General features: G+C 40.3%; 1 long non-coding RNA gene across 2 annotated transcripts in view; it reads right to left on the minus strand.

Annotated features, from left to right (window-relative positions):
- The window catches only part of LOC122816351, a 2,791,022-nt gene that overhangs the window by 2,564,292 nt on the left and 211,546 nt on the right, over positions 1-15,184 (minus strand). The window lies entirely within an intron of this gene.

Raw genomic sequence — 15,184 nt, forward strand, 5'->3', positions numbered from 1 at the left:
GTGCTATCGGCAATACAAATAAAGTGTTAAGCAGCATCATGGTTCATAAATAAGTCTGTCAATATGTGCAGCACATCTGTATTCATTGCATGTCTGTTCTAAGTTGCTGCAGTCAATTGATACATTCCTTGCAGATGTCCTCTGCAGTTCCGGCTATTGGGTTCTACTTGCATGCCTGCCAACTAAGGCATAATGCCTGTCTAGTTTACTTACTGTACGCAAACATGCCTCTCACCTGGCATGACTTTTCGTAATGTAATTACAACTGCCTAATCTGTCTGTTCCATGATTACCACATAAATGATTACCTGGACTGCAATATATTTTCAAATTAATTTACATAACACCTTGGTAGTTATGTAAGTCCACATTATGTGAAACTGTTCTGTGTAATTATGTACCTGCATTTGTTACTGCTTGCCCCATACTGTCCCATGCTAACAGCTTGAGAGGTATGTATTTGCTACGTCAGCTATAGAAGAATTGTAGTCACTGTACTCACAACTGACACTGCACACTTGTAGAAGTTTGCAGTTGCACTCTATGTAGTAATATTACCTGCAAAGTAACAAATGGTATATTTTTCTCTCTCCCCACCCCTTATCTTCTTTAATTTATTATTATTTATTATTATGATTTAATATTAACATATTTTGTTACACTAACTATTTTACTGGCCTTATGGTTTAATTCATACTAGTTTGCTGTTAACATACTTACTGTTATGTTATTTAATGTTGTGTTACACATAATATACCTTAATATGTATTTGGATTAATAAATATTTTGTTCCATTCTGTTAATACTAACATTGGCTTGGTTAATACTAACTTTAACTTCCCGTTATAACTACTTTACTACAGTGCATCAAGATCAGCCAGTTCCTCGTGATCCACTTAACTTGCCTTCTCTGACTGTGACACTGGGTCCCAGCACATATGGAACACAAAATGGTGGTGCCCACTCTGCTGCCCCTGCACTACCTGTGGCTTTGGGTAGTACATCCCCACCGGATGGGGACGGGTCCCCCTCTGGGAGTGGTTGTGGAGGGGGAGTTGTCACCAGTGACAGACTGCTAAGTTTTGTGTACAGGATCATCTACCATGGGTTTGGATGATGACTGCATCAGATGGAAAGGATGCTGGCCACCCTGGTGAGGCAGGTTCACCCCAAAGACCAGACTCCACCACTGCCACCCTTGGGGCAGAGATGGATCAGTGGTGACGGTATCATGGGTGGGGATGTGAGTCACACTGCTACTCTGTGGAGGCACATTGGGCTAAGCTTCCAAAATACCCTCCCCATCCAAGGTGTTTACCCCCCTCTTGTGTCACACACCACCCCTGTCTCCTGTCTTGTCTATCTGCAAAAGCTTCCTCATCTATCCAACTTACCACCTTCACATGTATCTATGTCCCACCCCCAACATTCCACTCTCACCTTAAAAAAAATCGTCACCTATCCCCAACAAAATGTCCCATACATAGCTCTCCATTTCGCACACGTGGCCACTGGACACACATAATTTGGTCCAATTTGGCTTAACAATGCAATTATGTTGCTCTCACCCCTCTCGCTGGGGCTTAGAGTTCAATATCATATACAAATTCTGTCAAAGTGCACAGTTGCTGCTGTACAAGAAATGGATAGCTATGGTTCCTTTCTACACCCATCTTACACATACCTACTTGCCTTTCACTATGTTTTCCCCCTGCTTGCACCCCATTTTACCACTTTCTGATCTCCCAATTTTTCTTTTTTTCTATATTTTTTAGTGCAATGCATCACATCAAGCGGCTTCTCTTAAGATTAGCTAACTGGAGCTATACTGATATATATATTTTAAATAATAAACATGTACAAAATACACACCTGTCCCCTACATCAAACCCACAACCATCACACCTGAAGGGTGCTGCATTAACCTGCCATGCCACACAGCTGTTAATTAAAGCAGGTGGTTTAAGCAAAACATAGTAATCGCAGGTTACAGTCATTAAATGTTTTTCAGTGGAGCTGCACATCATGTTGCTGCATCACGCAAACGTGCTTAAAGACAAATGGAAAAATTGGGATTGCACCATGAAGTCTGGTGCAAGAGTACACTACTAGTAAGCCAAGCACACAATAATGGATATAAGTGAAGTCTCTAATAGCAGGTAAATGTCCCCTTTTAGCAGCAACATTTACAAGTACACCTGCTAAGGCATTACTGGCAAAATACATGTACAACAGGGACCTTGGTGCAGAAATACATCCATATAAAGCCATGTGCATAATGATGGCTGCAAAAATAGTATTTCACAGCCTGTATGTGTGTACTTATATCTTGCAAATGCACCTGCTGTAACAGTGACTCAGTAGCTCAGGCTGATAAATGCCTTGCAATCAGCACATCTTGCCAGACAGAGACCTGGGTTCAATTCCAGTGGTGTGTAGCATTTAAATAACATTACTGTGCAGCCACCAATTAAGCACTGAGTCATGCACTCTTTATCTAGACAATGCATTACAAATGAAATATCTGCTTGTCACTGATGGAAGCCACAGGCCTGCAGATGGGAACACATTTCACATATCCCTATAGCAAAACTATAAGTGCATAAATTGTCACTTCATGCATTAATATGCATTCACAGAGGATTTTAACTCAGGCAATTCAAATGAGGCTCTCTGTTATCAGAGTGTACTACACAATCCTTTCAAACTCACAGAGCAGATTAGCACAGCTGCACAAATAACATACACATATGCAACCCTTGCTTGTAACAAGGACTCCCAGCATACATGTTCTAAATGCATTACACACTGTAACATGTGGCCTGACAGTTGCCCAAATGATGGACATAATATTATATTTATCCCCTATGTTGCTCAAGGACACAACAAACATGTAGCCTAATACTCTGTTAATGATACCATTGCCTAACATACTTACCTTAAACACATGCCTTAATTGGAGTGAAACGGTTACCCTCACTCTAGCTCTGCCTCTAAAACAAGGCTGACACAGCTGCCACAGTTACGTCTACAGGTTGTTGTCCTCCAAAGTGTACACACTCTCTGCCTAAGCCTCAGCAGCTGCAGTCTGTACCACACATATCTCTATGTAAAAGTAGCTTCTCCAGGCATAACCTCTGCAACGATGTGGTCCTCTCACCCAAGTAATGTCCATCACAACATGTCAGAAAGAGCTTGTAATCTACATGGAGGTCTTATATCTTGTACAGTGGTTGTATGTCATTGGCTGATGATAGTGCAAATCAGCTGTGTTGCCTGCAATTAGAAGTTCAGAGACACAGATGTGTTAAGAGGCAATCACCTGCTAATTAGAAGCATGTTAAAAGGCAAACATGCTGGCTAGGAGAAACCATTCTGTATGAGACTTTCTCCACACAGAACATGCATTTGCAATAACTAAAATATCACCACATATCAATAGAGGAGTTTTGCACTCCAGCAGGTATGGAACCTTTGTGTTTACAACAGGATGCAGATGTGTGAATATACTTACAGAGAATAGGGATTATAGCATTAAGCCTTTCTTAGAACTGTGATAATGACATGCCATTGATATCCAGATTCGTTACACCTACAGAGGATGTACAATACATCAAGGGTATAATGCTTTTTGTCAATGTGGCACACTGGTCTCTTGGGACTCTCCCTTTATAGTGGCTGTAATAGCAAACTGCTATTTGTTTGACACTGTTGCTTTGACATATTACCAGGGGGGATGCCCCTAGGGAACACACTACAATGGTTTCCAGTGTTAGGTGTATGATCATACAGCAGTATCTGCCATGGCACACATGGGAATAGCTGACTATCACTAGTATCTTAGTTGTATCCATGCACTTAGTATGTTTGCACACTGTGAGATATGACATGTCTGAGCAAGCAGTGGATACTGCCAGCCACTCTGTTCTTGCTGTATCTCTACATAGTGTACTTCCACTATGTGATCCTGACATGTGTTCCCATTCTGTTGTCTTTCAGGACACATGCACCCAACACGTCGTGCACCTTTCACAGATGCAGAGAATGAGATTATACTTGAAGGTCTTAGGTAACACCATGAACTCCTACTGCTCAGGGGAAGGCAAAACAGAGATCAGTGAGCAGCATTGATGCTGACCTTGTCCGTGGCATGAAAGCTACAGGTCATCAGAGCAGGACATATGAGCAGGTTCGACACTGCACAATGGACATGATCAATAATGCACACGGAAGAGCAGCAGATATAGACAGGGATCATGGTGTCACCAGTGGATGACCTCCACCAGAACAACGACTCTCAGCCACTGAGGAATTCCTGGCAAACTTAGGCACACACGACAGCTCCCAGGATTCCATCACACCGTACATTGTGGATGTGGGTGCCACAGTTTCCATGACAGAGAAGGGTGCAGGTAAGCTTAGATTGAGCACCATTGCAATACTGTAGCATTCAGTGTGTCAAGTTGCACATAATTTTATGTGGGTGTCAGGTCTGTGTTCTTTGTGGGGGGAAGGGTTTAATTGCAGCTTACAAAACTAATAAAACAACTGCCAACCCAACAAGGGTCAATACTGATAAAAAAAAGACAAATAAACCAAAAAATAAATAAAAAAAAAACACTTTTAATGGTAATAAAGACAAAATAAATTAGAGCAAATAGATATTAAATTAATATTAAACTAATATTAAATTAAGGAATTTTATACAATGGTTTGAACACTTTAGTTTTATGTACTTATGTTGCATTCCATATATGTGTGTAAAACATACACACAAAAAAAAAATATATATATATATATATATATATATATATATATATATATATATATAATTTTATATATTTTTGTATTATGTATTTGTATATTTTATATTATGCAGGGTGTTTATGCAAAGAATTTTATAAAGTTATACATCAAAAATAATTTTATAAAGTTATACATCAAGTATAGTTTTTATTTTTTTTTTTTAAAATGAAGCCTTAACTAATTAATTTGTGATTAATGATGAGGGTGGTGGGTCTATTTAAATGTTAAGGGGAGAAGTAAAACGTTGACTCTGATGATGTTTCCGTGGTAGGAAATGAAAGCACTAAGTCCATTGAAGCTGTGTACTTTATGTTTTAGTGTGCGTTTTATACAATAAAAGTGTTCGATAATTATAAGAGGCGGCCTTTATTGACCTTCGAAAACAACTGAAGTACTTGGATTTACAAAAGAAATTCTCCCAGTAACTAAGCACTTTCACCAAATAAAATGGCTTCATCAGAGTTAATGAGAGGTTCCAACACACACTTTTAAATACTCATAACACGACTTAATTAACCAATAACTATCACTCACATATAAATAATTAATCCTTGTTAATTATAATAATTTTAAGGCAAAACCTTAAATCCAATGTAAAAAATATGTTAAAATAATACTAAGTGCACTTCTCACAAGAATATATAACCATGTAAGCAAAAATAGATGTTATTTATATATATATATATATAAATATATATATGTATATATATATATATATATATATATATATATATATATATATATATATAAATATATATATGTATATATATATATATATATATATATATATATATATACACACATATATAAAACTAAAATTAAACGCTCTCAAAAAATGAACAAAAACAAGACATTTTAACTAAGAAATTAACTTTGTGACAATAACAGCATTCAAAGAATAGTAAATCACACTAACAACTCTTGTAGTACTTTAGCGCTTTCATCTTATTTATTATCAAGACTTCTTCAGAAAAAACATGTTTCCTAAGGATCGTTATTATGTCTGATGAAAAAGTTCGCTCTCAAAGCTTAAATAGTTGTTTTTTAATACCATTTCCATCAGGTCCACTAAGATGTTAATTTTGGCCCCTTCCATCTTTTTACTTTCAAGAAGGTTTTCACTAAAATATAAGCACGCAAAACCTCTCACGTGGAGCAGTGCGAACTATTCAAATCTATGCTATGGAGTGCTGGTCTCATTCATTGAAACAAGTTGTATATTGATTGGATGATTGATTTGACTGACACTATATATGGTATCAGGTGCTGTTGTTGGCTTTCTTTCCATTTGTCCTTGCTCCACTGAAGAAGGGGAACCGAAACCGGTCTGGAGCAGGATATATTTTTATATCCTATGTGTATTCTATCAATAAAACATTTTTTGGAACATTACGTGCTGGCCGTTGTGTGATTTCACTAAAATATGTCAAGCCTTCTTCATGGGAATAACAGTGAATAGGTTCACCACATCTATAGTAAGGAAAGAAAAATTGCCCAATTCCTTAATGGCACCTGAACGTTCAAGACAATGCCAAGAGTCTCTTAATATACTTTCAATTCCCCTTACAACCTGTTGCAGCCCTACATCCACAAATGATGCAAGGGGCTCAGTTTTTGAGCCCCTCACTGCAACAATCTGCCTAAAAGGAGGATTATTGACATTTTTGTGGATCTTAGGGATCCCGACGATAACAGGTATGATTGGATGATCTACACTAAAATACTTAAATTCTTTTTCATCTATTGTTCCCTGAAAAGGAGCATCTAACAAATACAGATAGATTCTACTGTAAGCTATAGTCATCTCATTTTTAGAGACTCTTTGGTAGGTAGAAGAATCATTCAAAATCTCATGCATTTTTGCCAAATAATTAAAATGGGCCACAACAACAAGCACCCCTCCCTTATCTGGCTTCATTATTCTCATTTCTTTATTACCAGCCAGTTCAAATAACACTTTCCTTTCTTCATTACTGAGATTGTCATTTTGATTAAACTTGCCAGTCTTAGCCAGAACCGGTCGCATTTCTTTAATACACATTTTCTCAACAATGATGTCCTTATGACGAGGAGGTATAAATGTGCTTTTCCTCTGTAACGTGTTATTATCAATTCCCTGGTCACTAAAAATAGACCCAAGTTGAGCTGTCTAGTGAACAGTTTAAAACTTGTATAAACATCAACAAAATCTAAACAGAAAGAAGGGACAAAGGTAAAACCTTTACTAAGCAGCCTATGGTGCACCTCATTAATATGCAAAGCACTAAAATTATAAATGGTAAATCCATCCTGTTTCAGAATGTCACAACTAGGTAACTCGTTCTGTACATTCAGGTTGACAAAAGAGCCATCACAATCACTTACAACACTGACAAAATTAAAAAAACAGTTGTTACAAGATAAATTAAATGTCTATTGTTTTTCAGCCATTGGGGTTTCCTGTTGTTGTAAACATTCGGTAGTTGATGTGCCCAGTAATGTTGGTTCATATAACCCCCCCCCCTTCTGTTCATTAAACATTCCAATCTCCTCACCAATGGAGGTTGATCTAAAAAACAATGTTCACTATGCTGTACATAAACATTTTCATTCCGGTCAGTTGTAGTCAATTCCTGGTTAACCCCCCCCCAGTTCCCTACCCTGCCTTGTTGGGGGTTAGAGTTACTGTTAAGCGTTCCAACCAGATAACCACATTTATTCTTATAGTCATTAGAGTTTCTAGCCAATTTCTTGGTTTTCACATTAACATTTTTCTTGACAAATTCATCAAAATTCTTAAGTGCTGTCCGGTAATTATTAATTTGTTCAGAAAACAAAAGGTCATTAACAATGCTTTCATTCAAAGACACAATTTCTTTCTCTAATATAGTTAACTTCTTTATAATGATTTCCATCATCTCAAGACCTGAACTGTTGAACAGTGTCTATCAATTCCCTATACGCTGCAGTTCCACTCTCAATTCCCATAGGTAACTTCCAGACTCTTAGGCCTTTTGGCACTTGCTTAAGTGCCACCGACTTACTCAAGTATACACTGTCTAATTGAAGTGCTCTGTATCTCCTAAAAGCACCCTCAAAGTTGTTGATTTGTTTTTTCAGGGACGGCCTTTTGTTCCTCTCCTCATTCGAGTCCGTGAAACTAAATTCAGGCACCCAGAGCCAAGGAATTGGCCAGTTTTTCTTTCCTTACTCTATATGTGGTGAACGTATTCACTGTTATTCCCCATGAAGAAGGCTTGACATATTTTAGTGAAAGCCTTCGTGAAAGTAAAAAGATGGAAGGGGCCAAAATTAACATCTTAGTAGACCTAATGAAAATGGTATTAAAAAACAACTATTTAAGCTTTGAGGGCGAACTTTTTCATCAGATATCGTGTGTGGCTATGGGAGCGAAGTGTGCCCCCGGTTTTGCTATGGAAAGGTAATGAGGAAGATGCCAGGTTATTTGTGGAGTATTTGAATAGTACCACCCCCTTTTTTACATTCATTAGTCATTGGAATTCTGATATGATAGATTTTTTTTTTTTAGACATCCATCTTACAACAAATGGGATAGGTTTACAGAGTAATATTCATAGGAAGGAAACCTACTCCAACACCCTCTTACATTACCATAGTCGCCACCCATTTCACCAACCAAAAAGTGTTAGAAAGGGTCAAATGGTGAGATTGTCACATTTGGTCAGTGACAATAGGGAATACCAGGACGAGTTATATACTTTGATTGGTATGTTCCTAGAAAGAGGTTACCCTCTAAAATTGCTCTTGAATGTGCGCCAGGAGGTGACAAGCAGGAAAAGTATGTCCTCTCCCCCTATATTGTGGGGAGGGGGTTGTTCTTTACAGAAGGAACCCAAGTCTCAAAAAATAGATGTTTTTATATTAAGATACAATCAACAGGTACCCTTATTAGTAGATGTGATCAAAAGATTTGGGGATATAAGTTTTGATGAAGGGATGAAAGAAAGACTGGGGCAGGCCCCCAGGGTAGTGTTTAGTAGAGGTAAGAACATAAAAAATATACTAGAGGGGTCAGTTATTAAAAGACAAACCTCAACTATGTATGAATGTGGGGCATGCAAGTACTGCAAATACAAATTTATTTTCTTAGTTATTGATCGAGTCACCCCAGGTGAAAGGGGTGGGGACGATAAACTCAGAGTGGAAAAAATGGAATATAAGTGACAAATTAGACTTAATGCACCAAACTTCCCAGGTCTAAATGACAATATATCTTTTATGCCAGTTCTAAAGCAAAGAGCTATTGAAATATAGAAGCTGTCCTTTCTCTGCATTTTTTGATTGGTAATTGTTGAAATGAAGTTTACATCTCAGCATATGGAATAAACCTTGTTTTATTTATTTTTTATATTATTATGTATTTTATATACATATGAGATCTGTGCAGATCCCTGACTGCACTTTCTACCAAAGCAGAAATCACCGAAGCAGCACTTTCGGATAAGTATGCTCACTGTGCCGGTCGTACTATGGTGCGGATAAGGCGAAATTCCCTTTTCCCCACAGTAGTGCGACCTCGGAATGAGAATATTAAAGTAGGGGGGTGTGGGGGAAGCAGCCCCCACATGGGGGTGCAGGGGGACTTGACCCCCTGCATAGAAGTAGTTTTAATGTTGTTTTTTTTTTAAAAACATACTTTACCGTAAGCACTTTTTCGGTGAAAGCGCTTTCGGTAAAATATGTTCGGTGATAATGGATTCAGACTTTTGATCTTTTGATATATAAAACATTATCTATTTTTGCTTACAGGGTTATATATTCTTGTGAGAAGTGCATTTAATAGTATTATTTTAACATATTTTTTTACATTGGATCAAAGGTTTTGCCATTAAAAGTGAAGTTTTGTAGTCCGTTTTTTGGTTTATTTATTCATTTTTAACTGCAGTTTGACTCTCCTGCTCAGATGTTGACTCATATAATAATTAACATAGTAGCTACTGCAATGTGAGATATATGGCTGTATTACCTTATTGTGGTGGAACATGCTGTGGTACTGACATTACCTGTCCCTCTACTTTTCACAGGTCCATCAGGTATCAGAAAAGGCAGTGTTCCTTCTCCTGGTAAGCACAACACTGTTTTGTTATAGATGTAGGTTTACAGCAATGCAATCCCTAAAGTGTCATCACAGGCCTACTGTCTGGAGTGCTGTACTGTCGGCATGATTGCCAAATGCACAGATATTTTATAACTGTGCACATTACCACACACATGTATTCCTTGTAGGTGTCACCACACAGATAGATGCTATAGGATTTTCAGGACATTGCAGACTGGCATATGTGTCAACTGTGCAGAGTCTTCACAAATGTCAAAAGAGAACCTCATTTTTGCTGATGAGACTGCTGTGTAAAGAGCATTTATTTTCAAGTAACTACAGCTGTTTATTGGAAAAGTAATGTCTTCTTGTCTTATTATATGAGATTGGGGTTTCCACAGGCCTTTAATAGTGCCAACAGTGTATATAGCTGTACATGTATTGCAACATAATACTGCAGAGTATAATAGTGTAGGTATTAATGTACTCCTTTTTCCTCTCATCACAGGTGACCAGGGTGGTTGGTCTCTCTCTCCCCTACACAACCTGATATCAGTGTCTCTTCAGACTCTGATGATGATGATGATGATGGCCACAGTGAGGCACAGGTGCGGGTTTCAGAGCCTGAATATGTCCCAAAGATTGGCATCACTCTTCTGCCCTCATTGTCACCACACACAGTCTGCATACCTACACATACCCAGTCCTCAGAGGCCAAAGATATTGGACAGTCAGAGGGTGGGGACTTTGAACAGGAAACTGTGGCAACTATGGCTCCAGTGAGTATAGACACTGGCCATAGCCAGAGAGCTGGCGAGGGTCCACACAGGCAGATTGACAGTGGTGCTCATAGGAGGCTTGCTGTCCTTCCACCACCTGTTGCAGATGTCACATCACGGTTAACTCGGCGAATGTTTCGGGCCATCATAGAGGCACAGACACATTCCACAAGGAACTCCAGTCATATGCTTAGGGTTATGAATGCAGCACAGTCTGACATCTGTGACTGCCTACACCACATTAGTGACACCCTGGACAGAAGGAGGGCCTAGACAGTGTCTGTTTTGGAAAGAACATTGTCTGTGCTGGAACATGTGGTGGGAGTTGAGTGTCGACCTCAATGACATAGCTCAGCAACCCCATCTGCTGAAAGTCCACGTGGCCATGCACAATCATGCTTCTGTAGTGGCAGTACATCCAGACCTACAGAGGGGACTGTGCTTTCCTCACCAAGAGTTGGCAGGCCATGGGCTCATGGTCCTGGGCATTCCCATGGAGGACATGGTCCCAGCAGACAGCAGTCAACATCAGGTACTAGCATCGCTTCTGACCTTGGGCACGGAGGCGCCAGAGAAACTCCTGGTAGAGCCAGTTCCCATGTCTGAGCCCTTAGATGTGAACTATTTGTGCTACCATATATGGTACAAAGCTGTCCAGCATACACACATGTAAGCCTAGCACTGAGCTTGACTGCATACATGCACACACTCACACATCACTGTCAAATGCAGGTCACCTACAGATACAGATAGTACAGTTCTATGGTCCATCTTGCCTGCTTCCCTTCCTGAATCACACACATACTGTTAACCTTTTGGGCAGCCTAGGCCTTCTGCACCCCCACACAACACCTTGTGCAAGTGATGATGCCTGTGCCACATCCCTGTCATTCTCATCATCGGGGCAGGAAAATAAAGACGTGTCTGATGCAGACGGTGACTATATAAATTAACATGTACTTGTGTAATGCATTGTTTAGCCATGCCACTTGTAGTGGTTAGTGACAGGTATGTTGACATTTTTAATGAGTAAGCTACATAATGTCATATACCTTATGTTGTATGATGATGTGATGGCTGTATACTTACACAATGATAGGTGTGTCACAGGCCGGTTTATGTTTCAGGATTCTGTTGGGGACACTTATGGACACACAGCAACAAGACAGCTGTAGACATCACTGTACAGGATACTGCTTCGCACTACATGCTAGTTGTCCTTTGTGCAACTAAGTATTGCACTTGCTTCCAGCATGTCCCAAGAAGAGAGTCATCCAAGGTGTGTGTACAGAGCGCAGACTAACACGTTAGGGAAGTGTAGTATGTATACACATTGAAGGTAAGTTGGGGTTTTAAACAGGTATTCTGGAGTTGGACACCACCCAAATGGTGTCTGCTGAAAGAACACAATTACCTTGTAAAGACTGTGGAAAGCAGGGGTGACGAAAGCATTGCTGATGCCTGGCAGCTACTAATGCTGGTCTCACCGACACCACTCTCACATAGGATACCACGCTCTGATACATTTTCTTTAATCACATGCAAAATGGTATTACAAAGCCCATAATTACAAGCAGAACACAGCCTGTTTGTTCATCCACATAGCTGCCCCACAGCATGAAAGTCTCTGTATGCTTTATATACCCTTTTCCAAGTAGATACCGTGATTTACAACCTGGTCCATCAGTTGGACTTTGCATGTGTTATGCTGTCTGTTCCAGGGTTGGTGGTATGTCACTAGAGAACTGACAAGAGGGGGATTGTTAGCACTGCTGTAGCACCACAATATAATGTACAATGTCCACTGACAGAGATGTCCAGTCTTTCTGTAACAATCAGTCCACTGCCGGTGAGCCATCATATGTGACACATTCACAGCACATTATGCATCCTGTCCTTCAACACATTACTGGTGCATATCTGTACGACATAGCAGTGAGGCCTACAGCAGTGGACAATCCAACTTTGGCCAATGTTTGTCCACCTGCCACATGTCCTAGGCATGTCACACTGTACAGTTATATACCTGACACACATCTGTGTTCCCACATCATATCACACAACAACCAGTGTACTGTCTAGTTGCTTGACAGGCATTGTACACTTGCGAGGCCAACATAATGTCAGCAAAGTTGAACAAATCCACTATGCATGCATGGACATCCACATCTTCACTGCAAGGTGTGACTACACTGTATATCAGTCTGTCAACCCCAAGGGTGTAGTAGCATGACCCTTCCTTTACAGGACCTGCTTCTGAGGTGTTGGCAGTGTCCACATTTCTCTACTCCTATGGTACACAAACACATTGTGTGACAGATATGACTGCATTTCAAACCTGGCTGCCATGGTTTCTCCAACAGCAGTCATTACATATGACAATGAGCATTATGCCAACATGCACAACTCACATCCTGCACCATTTATACCCACATCTCACACACACCTACTTGTGTGTAGCTTCTTACCAGATACATTGCCAAACAGACACCGCAGAACATCCTCGCTCTGGAGTGCACAGTACACATAATACTGCATGTACCGTGCTCTCACTGGTCAAACTCCTGAGGCAAAATACAAAATCACACCTCTTAGTCAGAGGTGATTACATTTTGAAACACATTGATGTCTGTGTCAGGTGGCTACATACGGGACAGGTGACAGAAAGCTGACTGTGGGTTGAAACAATAGGCCTTAACCCATATTGCCACAAATCAAGGGATATCAGTTAACATAATGTTGACATCAAAGTTCCTGCAGGTGTGTACAACTAGGGACATACATCACCAACCTGTAAGCAGACACATAACTATGCAAAGCCAATCTGCATTTCACGGGTATACGCATACCTTTCGGGTGCAGTTGGCAATCACCTTGGATGATAGCTCCATACACATGGAAATTAACAGAAGTCAATAATTGCTTTAGCGTGTGGTGTCATTGTCAAGGGTCTATTGCATGAGTGCCTGGGATGCCATGATCAACAGACATCAATACTTAACCAGTGATGGTGTGCATCTCTCACCCTTGAGATTTGGAGTAATGGCTATGGCTACTGATACCCCCACAATGCAACTTAGATGCACTGTTCAGGGAAAAGTTGGCAATGAGAACACCATCTTTCTACAACATCATAGTTATGCTGCTACACAGTGGATATGGAAATACTGAACTCCACTGTGTGGAATGTGTCACCGTCCTGGATTATGCAGACATGTGTGCAGTCAAAGACATTTGGTTCAAGGCTGTGGACAGCACCACAGCCATACCAGACTAACATGTCCATCCACGTCTTCAGCATCGGTGTTAAAGGTAATGCAAGTGGTATATACATACTCCTTATAGATAAATACACATCCAGATTTTGTGAAACACTGTGATTTCCTGGAGACACTACAGGTGCCATTCAGTACTAGAAGGGCACATAATCAAGCAATAGCTTGCTACAGGAGCAGATCCAAGTATCCAGACACCCATTGTGCGTATTTGCATGTACATGTGTCTACCAAGATATATCAGTACAACATGTTGAGGGGTGGCATTAAGTGACCACCAGCTGTGTTTCTTAGTCATTGTGTAGTTAACTTCCTCAAAGGGTAGTCTAAGTCCTTAACTACAATGTCCTAGAACAGTGCCATAACATCCCCCAAGAGGAACTAATGTATTGCACATTTCTTTACCAATATGGGTCACCACTGCTGCCCCCCAATGTGAGGTCCTCCCTGGTGGGATCTGACCACAGATCAGTGTCATTAAACTACTGGCACTAAACCCCACTTGCAAACAATGCAGCCATATATTTCAACAAAGCCATTTATTACTTCCTGTGGAATGTTTTTTTTAGCTTGACTGCACCTCCCCCATCTGATGGGATGGCGTGTATTCAGAGCTGTACACCCATACATTATGTCAGCAGCATTACAACTGCATGAACTCAGCTGTACCTGACAGGAGGAAGACAGGTTCCTCATGGAACAGGAGACCTGCCTGGTGGACAACTGCCATTACCAGGCTGTACAATAGGAGGTGGACATTGCTGTGTGACACTTGGCATGAGGGTACCACCCCCCCCAAAATGGTGACACAACCTCCTCAGCTACAACAACCACATAGTGTTGTCATGTTGTGCAAACACAGTAAGTGACAAAATTAGCTACACACAAAAAGCAAAACCACATCACACAGTGTAACCTCAAAGCATAGGCCCAGATGGTTGGTGAACTCATACTTTATGATGCCACATAAAATGGCTCTGTACCCATAGTTAACCTGTAGTCCCACATGTTCTGCATCAGCTTTGCTCCTCTATCCCCACCACATATGACGCATGACATTCCCACAACCTGTCCCATAACTTCCATAGCTACACAGCAGGTCATAACTGGCTTCTCTGTGGAGGAAACACAGCATCTATTGGAAATGCTAACATCCCACGCTGCATCCTACTTGGAATGTGTCATGAATTATTAACACCATTGGGAACACCTTGCGGTCATACTGAAACCACTGGCTGAAACCCAGCTGAGTGGGCAATGGAAAC

This window comes from Protopterus annectens, chromosome 12.part0 (assembly GCF_019279795.1).
Source record: "Protopterus annectens isolate FY-2018-M chromosome 12.part0, PAN1.0, whole genome shotgun sequence".
Classification (NCBI taxonomy): Eukaryota; Metazoa; Chordata; order Ceratodontiformes; family Protopteridae; genus Protopterus; species Protopterus annectens.